The sequence below is a fragment of the Pristiophorus japonicus genome, chromosome 8 (assembly GCF_044704955.1).
Source record: "Pristiophorus japonicus isolate sPriJap1 chromosome 8, sPriJap1.hap1, whole genome shotgun sequence".
In the NCBI taxonomy this organism is placed as follows: Eukaryota; Metazoa; Chordata; class Chondrichthyes; family Pristiophoridae; genus Pristiophorus; species Pristiophorus japonicus.
Window position 1 is genome coordinate 142,987,469 of NC_091984.1, and position 9,632 is coordinate 142,997,100.

General features: G+C 51.6%; 1 pseudogene; it reads right to left on the reverse strand.

Moving 5' to 3' along the window:
- Positions 1–2,858: 2,858 nt before the first annotated feature.
- On the reverse strand, positions 2,859–3,521 carry LOC139268191 (large ribosomal subunit protein eL27-like; annotated as a pseudogene).
- Positions 3,522–9,632: the final 6,111 nt, after the last annotated feature.

Here is a 9,632-nt window from a genome sequence, read left to right on the forward strand (position 1 = left end):
TTCAGATGTTCCTCGGATTCATGACCTGTGATCAGGATGTCATCTTGGATCATGACGGTTCTGGGAACAGACTTCAATAGACTCTCCATGTTCCTCTGAAATATTGCTGCGGCCGAGCGAATTCCAAAAGGACACCTGTGATAAATAAACAGTCCTTTATGCGTCTCGACCAGCCTCTGTGTCATGTAGGCCAATGTCAGGTCCAGTTTGGTGAACGACTTCCCCCCGGCTAGCGTTGCAAACAAGTCATCAGCCTTCGGTAACGGGTACTGATCCTGTTTCGAAACCTTGTTGATCATGGCCTTGTAGTCGCCACAGATTCTGACTGTGCCATCACTTTTCAGCACAGGAACAATGGGGCTGGCCCATTCATTAAATTCAACCGGTGATATGATCCCTTCACGCTGGAGTCTGTCCAGTTCAATTTTGACCTTCTCCCTCATTATATACAGAACTGCCCGAGCTTTATGATGGACAGGTCTTGCATCCGAGTCCATGTGGATCTGCACCTTGGCTCCCGTGAAGTTGCCGATGCCTCGTTCGAACAGTGAGGGAAACTTGCTCAGTACTTGGGCACATGTATCTTTCTCCACAACAATGCCTTAATGTCTTTCCAATCGCATCTGATTTTTTCAAGCCAGTTCCCGCCGAACAGCACTAGGCCATTATTTGGGACAATTCACAGCGGTAACTTGTGAACCGCACCGTCATATGATACTTTAATTGTGGCACTGCTAATCAGCATTATGAAATCTTTGGTGTACGTGCGCAACTTGGCATTGACTGGACTCAGCCTGGGCCTCACAGTCTTAGTATCCCACAGCTTGTCAAATGCCCTCTGGCTCATTATTGATTGACTCGCCCCTGTGTCTAGTTCCATCGATACTGGCACCCCATTAAATATCACGTGATCATTATCGGTTTGCTCTTAGTTAGGAACGAGTACAGTCCATATACTTCCTCCTCTGGTATCTCGGATTGCGTATCCGGATCTGCGCTAGTCTGACCATCATCCTCCATGTGGTGTGTCGCAGCACGCTTGCTCATCTGCGGACACTTGCGCTGGAGATGCCCCAATCTCAGACAGCCTTTGCAACTGTATTGCTTAAATCGGCACTGCTGGTGCCGGTGATTTTCCCCACAACGCCAACACGGAGAAATCAGATGCATTCCTGCTGGTGGACTTTGGACAGCCACAGGTTTCACATACACCTTCGGGTAGGCCCTGCCATGTGCCGCTCTGCCAAACGCCGAATCAATCATATTTATAGTACTTGCCGAGTTTCGATTTTTCACTGATATCTGCTTTAGACTTCTATCCATTGTCATGCATGACTGAGCGATCGTGATGGCCCTGTTCAAGTCCAACAACTCCACCGCCAATAGTTTACACAGGATCACCTCGTGGTTGATGCCGATTACAAAGAAGTCCTGCAGCATGTCTGGCAACACAGCCCCGAACTTACATGGTCCCGCTAGACGTCTCATGTCGGCAATGAATTCCGCCGCATTCTGGCCCTCTGAGCGAACGTGTGTGTAAAATCTGTATCTCGAGATGATGATGCCTTTGTCTGGCTTCAGGTGGTCCTGTACCAGTGTACACAATTCTTCATACGTCTTCTCTGTTGGACTCACAGGCAGGAGTAGATTCTTTTTCAAACCATAAATTTTTGGACCGCAAACAGTGAGGAACACCTCCGGCGCCGATCTGCGTCACCGACCTCCTCCTTTTTTTTGGCCACGAAGAACTGGCTCAAACGGCTCACAAAGTCTGCCCAATGTTCTTCTTCCAGAAATCGCTCCAACAATCCAATTGTGCTCATTTTTGCATGCAAAGGTTCTTGTTGCCTCGTTGCCAAATGTTGCGTATGCAATAACTGTTAGACTGAGTACTGTTTAACTCCAAGAGGTATGACCTTGGCTCTGCTTTATTAAGGCCCAAAGTGACTAATATACAAAATGGCTGGCCTTTTATACTTGGGCTGCACACACGTGCGTGCAGCCCAATGGCCTCCAACAGTGACCCCAATCAAGTGGCTAGTGATCCCAAAAGTACATACATGGCAGACTGTAATTCCTGTATTGGACTGTTCAGCTACTTAAGGACTCATTTTTAGAGTGGAAGCAAGTCTTCCTCAATTCCGAGGGACGCCTATGATGACAGATCTTCCGCATCTGCGGGAGAAGGACATCTGTGCGGGAGCGATTGGGCTATTTGCCCAACTCCTGCCCAGCGAATGTCCTTCAAACTTTTACACCTGGTAAAAGCAGGCGCATAGCTTACTTTTACCGGCGTGAGAGTTTTAATACATATAAAACTTAAATTTAAATACACATTTTTATAGTAACAACCCTGTTCACGAAGGTAAGTTTATTTTAAGCCCCATTAAAATACACAAAAAAAATCCCCCCAGAAATATATTTTTTAAAACATTTGATTAACTTTAATTTCAATTAATTTTAAATATGTGTGGTGTTTTTTAAATGTATTATATTGTGTTTGGGTGATGGAGGGGGTTGTTCTCATTGATTGTAATTGGAACTCGTAAAATCGGAGTTCCCATGACGATCAGTGAGAATATTGCACAGTGATTGGTTGTCCAGGCCCATGTGACTCCAAGACGGGGACACGCTGTGAAGCGTGGGAAAGAAGGCCTCTGACCGGAATCTAAGGTGCCTCCGGGACCACCAGGTACTTTTGTAGAGAGATTTCGGGTCGGAGGCGTTCGTCCGAAGGAATCATCTGGCTGGAATTTCAGGGCAATTTTGTTCTTTTTTTCAGGCAAAGGAATTTTTTCACATACCTCACTAATACTCAAAACAATTTAAATGTATATTTATTTATATTGATACACAATTTAGAATCGGAGCTGCTGGAAGAACCATTTATTCTTTCCTGTCTTGTATCTTTCCTCAAATGTTACTTTGGCTTCCCGTCGGGCTTTGAGTTTCAAAGCAGGATCCCTACAAAATGTCCTTGTTCACAATCGTCTTATCCAGGGGAATGTCAACTGAGTACCTGGGAGGAAGTGTATCCGGGAGGGCGCTGAGCATCTCGAGCCTCGTCGCCGAGAGCATGCAGAAATCAAGCGCAGGCAGCGGAAAGAGCGTGCGGCAATCCAGTCCCACCCTCCCTTTCCCACCACAGTCCCTGTCCCACCTGTGACAGGGACTGTGGCTCTCGTATTGGACTGTTCAGTCACCTAAGGACTCATGTTAAGAGTGGAAGCAAGTCTTCCTCGATTCCGAGGGACTGCCTATGATGATGGTCTGGTTGTCATCAGGTGGTTGTAGTTGTACACTTTCGCAAAGGCCTTGATATTGGACCTGTTGGCCACCACCTTCTTGCCCATTTTGGCTGTCACTTTACCAGGGTAACGATCAACGTCAGCAACAAGAGGAAGACTGTAAGACCTGTCAGAGGTTGCATCATCGACGCTCTTTACGATCACACCTTTGTGTCCAGCATAGCGGCCAGCCAGCACCAGAACCACCTTCCCTGCTTTCATAAACATGCCCATTTCAGCTAGTGCTGCTCAGTCTACCTTTGGCTCTGCCTGGAGGAGGAGGTTCAGATAGGAAGCTGGAACATGCCCTTATTGCCCGGATCACCCTGCTGAATCTACACTGCATGCTCTCTATGGGCTCTGTTATGTATTTAACCCCTTGTAACCTGCATCACACCTGTCCACCAGAGGGCCTACCTGTTGGAGTCCCAAGTGATCCCAGCATCCCTTGGGAGTACAGTATATAAAGCAGGCCTCCCACGAGGTCCTGCACTCTGGAACTACAATAAAGGAGCTAAAGTCACACTTGGTGATTGTCCATATATTATGATTCAATGTTCCCCAGAGATTTGTGCCATTTTTGGGTGGGGCGGAGAGAGAGAGAGCGGCGGGGTTGGAGGTAAGTTGTTGCTATGTGTTTTTTAGTTCTTTTAATGTGTTGGGAGCTGGCTGTATGCTTCACTTTGCAGTCTCAGCTCGCATTGTGTCCCTGGTTACCATGGCAGCCCGATCTTTTTGGCACAGATCAAGGCTCCACCCCCAAAACTAAAGGTCGGGTTAGGCCAGGCCAAAGTGAAGAGATCCAACGGGGAAACTTAGAATATTATTTTTGCCGTACTTAGGCCCCCAAAAATCGGGCGTAACACTTTAAGTACGCCAAAAAAATGCTTTGAGGAAAATTGAGCCCTTAATTTTTAACATTCTTTCTATAGTGGGTATTGAAAACTGCACACAGTCCTCCAACTGTGCATAGATTAATCATTATTTCTTTACTCTTGCACGATGTCCTGATTTATAAAATCCCAAATGCTGTTGTCATTTTAAACAACAACTTGTATTTATATAGCACCTTTAATGTAGAAAACGTCCCACGGCACTTCACAGAAGTGTTTTAAGACAAACCAAATACATTTGACACTGAGCCACATAAGAAGAAATTATGGCAGGTGACCAAAAAGTTGGTCAAAGAGGCAGGTTATAAGCAGCGTCATAAACGAGGAAAGAGAGGTAGAGAGGCGGAGAGGTTCAAGGAGGGAGTTCCAGAGCTTAGGGCTCAGGCAACAGAAGGCACGGCCACCAATGGTTGAGCGATTATAATCAGGGATGCTCAGGAGGGCAGAATTAGAGGAGCGCAGACATCTCGGGGGGGGGGGGGGTGGTGATTGTGGGGCTGGAGGAGATTAGGAGGCCATGGAGGGATTTGAAAACATGGATGAGAATTTTGAAAAGGAGGTGTTGCTTAACCGGGAGCCAATGTAGTTCAGCGAGCACAAGGGCGATGGGTGAGTGGGACTTGGTGCGAGTTAGGACATGGGCTGCCGAGTTTTGGATCACCTCTAGTTTATGCAGGGTAGACTTTGGGAGGCCAGCCAGTAGTGCGTTGTAATAGTCAAGTCTAGATGTAACAAAGGCATGGATGAGGGCTTCAGCAGCAGATGAGCTGAGGCAGGGGCCTTAATGGCTTCTTCTATCTCCTTTCGCGCTCTCATTAAATGATTTATTTGAACTCCTAGATATCTCTGATCAGCCAAGCCTTCAGTGTCTTTCCATTCATTGCACACTCTCATTTCTGGTCTCTCCTCCCATGAAGTTGCACCGATGGCTCTCTCGGGATCTCACTATTGCACACTGGTTGCTAACTGAGCACCAGGACTCCATCAACTCCCCCTGTAGGAGTGCTGCACTGTCGGAGGCCCAGTCTTTTTGATGAGACGTTAAACCGAGGCCCCGTCTGCCCTCTCAGGTGGACGTAAAAGATCCCATGGCGTTTCGACGAAGAGCAGGGGAGTTATCCCCAGTGTCCTGGTCAATATTTCATCATCATACGCGGTCCCTCGAACGAGGATGACTTGCTTTCACATGAGTTCACAGATGTTTCGATGAAGGACCTGTTGTTCCTGTCCTGAACTCCAATTGAGAGGGTGGAAGATGCCTGTGTGTGGATTTTTTTAACGTGTGGTGACCATTGCACATCAGCCACCACACGGACTTGACAGAGCTAGGTCTTTATCCAGTGGCAAGGGTTAACCAGGACGACTGGAGACCTGCTCTGCTGCACGGACTTAGTGCACACACATATTGCAGTGTTGACTGGCCCGTGTTGCCCCTGGGCCCTCGGCTCTTGTGGGCCCTGTACCCTCATTTGCCGCACCTCCGCTACGATATCTTGCCACTCCTCCACCACAAACATTCGCCGCTCCTCTGCCATGATCCCTCATCAATATTTATCCCTCAAGCAACATCACTAAAATAGATCGCTTGGTCATTATCGCATTGCTGTTTGTGTGATCTCGCTGTGTGCAAATTGGCTGTCGTGTTTCCTACATTACAACATTTCAAAAGTACCTAGTTGGCACTTTGTTACCTCTAGACTTGACTATTCCAATGTACTCCTCGCTGGCTGACTTCATCAGTCACCTGAGAACTCATTTTTAGTGTGGAAGCAAGTCATCCTTCACCCCAAGGGACTACCTATGATGATGATGGCTGGCCTCCCACATTCTACCCTACGTAAGCTCGAGGTGATCCAAAACTCTGCTTCCCGTGTCCTAACTCGCACCAATTCCCACTCACCCATCACCCCTGTGCACGTTGACCTACATTGGCTTCTGGTTAAGCAACGCCTCGATTTCAAAATTCTCATCCTTGTTTACAAATCCCTCCATGGCCTCACCCCTCCCTATCTCTGTAATCTCCTCCAGCCCCACAACCCTCCGAGATGTCTGTGCTCCTCCAATTCTGCCCGCCTGAGCATCCCTGATTATAATCGCTCAACCATTGGTGGCCATGCCTTCTGTTGCTTGAGCCCCAAGCTCTGGAACTCCCTCCCTAAACCTCTCCACCTCTCTACCTCTCTTTTCTCCTTCAAGGCGCTCCTTAAAACCTACCTCTTTGACCAAGCTTGCGTTAATCTCTACTTATGCGGCTCGGTGTCAAATGTATCAGCCCATAATACGCCTGTGAAGTGCTTTGGGATGTCTCACTAGGTTAAAGATGCTATATAAATACAAGTTGTTGTGTATAAATGGCAGCTTTTTTTTCTTCTTGTAACCCAACTTGCTTAACCTGCTGCTGCTGTGGAGGAGTGAGGGTGCGAGAAGGGAGGCCATGTTTTCCAATGGGTAGATAAAGTGGGGCGGGGGAGGCCCAGCTCACCTCGGTGACCAGTTTCCTGCTCCCGGGGTCTGCGCTTTCAGTGGGGCACGGGCCATGATTCTGCGCAGGGGCGGAGGGGGCCGAGCGGCCGCTCGCTGGGGGAGGGGGGCTGATATTCGTGGTTGCGGCGGTGCGCACGCACGTGTGTGACTGACGGACTGAGCCGTGTCGATCTCCTGCCGCCGCTTTCAGAACCATGCGTGGAAGGAGCTGCAGAGGGTGATCGGATTGACCATTGGCTTCCTCCGCATGACGAGGAATCCGGAAATCCGCATGCTCTTCGAGAACTACCTGCGCGACGAGCTGTACAATGACCAGGAGAGTATGTTCACCGGCAGCCGGGGCCTCGGTGGGGCGGGGGGAGGGGGCGCAGGAGAGACGGCGTGGTGGGGGGGGAGGAGGGGAGACACAGCGGGAGTTGGGGGCGAGACACGGTGGGGGTTGGGGGGGGGGGAGACACGGCAAGGGTTGGGGGGGGAGCGGAAATAGAGCAGGGATTGGGAGGGAGGGAAGACATGATGGGTGGGGGGGGGGGGAAGGGGAGACATGGCGGAGGGGGGGAAGGGGAGACATGGCGGGGGGGGGAAGGGGAGAGGAGACACAGCGGGGTGTTGGGGGGAGACACGGCGGGGGGGGGCGCAGGGTGAGGGGAGGAGAGACACGGCGGGGGGGGCGCAGGGGGAGGGGAGGGGAGACACAGCGGAGGGGCGCGGGGGGAGGGGAGTGCGGGGGGGCGCGGGGGGAGGGGAGACACGATGGGGGGGAGACACGGCGGGGGGGTGCGGGGGGGAGGGAAGGGGAGACACGGCGGGGGGCGCGGGGGGAGGGGAGACATGGCTGGGGGTTGGGGGGGGAGACACGGCGGGGGGAGGGGTGACATGGCGTGCGGGGGGGGGGTGGGGAGACACGGTGGTGGGGGGTGATACGGCCGGAGGGGGGGAGCAGTCATGGTGGGGAGGGTGACATTGCGGGACGGGTGAGGCACCTTTTCCCACAGGCTAAATAAACAGCATGTAACAAGGCCCTTCGGCCCATCACCTCAGTCCTAGTCCTTCACATGGCACCCTCTCCCTCTCCCTCTCCCTCTCCCCTATCTCCGCTTAACGTGCCTCCTTCTCAAATCCTGCGCCAATTCCCTTCTTAATGCTGCTGTAATCATAGAATCAGAGAAAATTACAGTACGGAAGGAGGCCATTTCGGCCCATTGTGTCCGCACCGCCCAACAAAGAGCTACCCAGCCTAATCCCACTTTCTACTCTGGGTCCGTAGCCCTGTGGGTTACGGCACTTCAAGTGCCCATCCAAGTACTTTTTAAATGTAGTGAGGGTTTCTGCCTCTACCTCACTATCAGGCAGTGAGTTCCAGACCCCCACCACCCCATGGGTGAAGACATTTCACCTCAGACACGACCTTCCCTTAATAAATCCATGCTGACTGTCCTTGATTAACCCAGTCTTTTTAAATGAAGATTTATAATGTCCCTCAGAACTTTTTCCAATAATTTTCGCACCACCGAGGTTAGCAGAGGGGCCGTCAACCAGGGAATACAGTCTCTGCATCAATAGCCATCCGTGGCTAACTAAAGAGATAAAGGACAGTATCCAATTAAAAACAAGGGCATTCAAAGTGGCCAAAACTAGTGGGAGGACAGAAGACTGGGAAGCTTTTAAAAGCCAGCAAAGAATGACTAAAAAATGATTAGGAAGATAGACTATGGGCCCAAATTTGGCCCTCCGGTTTTTTCGGCACTCTCACGTGAGATGCACCAACTTCCTATGCTCAAAACAGCGGCGAAAAGATATCCCCGTATTCTCCCCGCTCTGTCGACTGTGCTTGTGCTTGGCACGGCGTGTCAAATCCATTGGGGGGCGGAGCTAGGGTCCTGCGCTCAAAAGAGTGCCGGCAGCTCAATGCATGCGCACTGGAGGTTTGGTGCATGCACAGTAGCTCCTCTGCAGTGTGGGACCCGATGTCCCGCCCCTATCCCAGGCTGAGTGGTATCACGAGAGATGTCCAGCAGTCCCTCGGAGGAGAAGTCCACCAGTCCCTCGGAGGAGAAGTCCTGCAGTCCCTCGGAGGAGAAGTCCACCAGTCCCTCGGAGGAGAAGTCCTGCAGTCCCTCGGAAGGAGAAGTCCACCTGTCCCTCGGAAGGAGAAGTCCATCAGTCCCTCGGAGGAGAAGTCCATCAGTCCCTCGGAGGAGAAGTCCATCAGTCCCTCGGAGGAGAAGTCCACCAGTCCCTCGGAGGAGAAGTCCATCAGTCCCTCGGAGGAGAAGTCCTGCAGTCCCTCGGAGGAGAAGTCCACCAGTCCCTCGGAGGAGAAGTCCACCAGTCCCTCGGAGGAGAAGTCCAGCAGTCCCTCGGAGGAGAAGTCCAGCAGTCCCTCGGAGGAGAAGTCCACCAGTCCCTCGGAGGAGAAGTCCACCAGTCCCTCGGAGGAGAAGTCCACCAGTCCCTCGGAGGAGAAGTCCACCAGTCCTTTGGAGGGAGAAGTCCACCAGTCCCTCGGAGGGAGAAGTCCTGCAGTCCCTTGGAGGGAGAAGTCCATCAGTCCCTCGGAGGAGAAGTCCTGCAGTCCCTCGGAGGAGAAGTCCACCTGTCCCTCGGAGGAGAAGTCCACCAGTCCATCGGAGGAGAAGTCCACCTGTCCCTTGGAGGAGAAGTCCACCAGTCCCTCGGAAGAGAAGTCCACCAGTCCCTTGGAGGAGAAGTCCACCAGTCCCTTGGAGGAGAAGTCCACCAGTCCCTCGGAGGAGAAGTCCACCAGTCCCTTGGAGGAGAAGTCCTGCAGTCCCTTGGAGGAGAAGTCCATCAGTCCCTCGGAGGAGAAGTCCATCAGTCCCTCGGAGGAGAAGTCCTGCAGTCCCTTGGAGGAGAGGTCCAGCAGTCCCTCGGAGGAGAAGTCCACCAGTCCCTTGGAGGAGAAGTCCTGCAGTCCCTTGGAGGAGAAGTCCATCAGTCCCTCGGA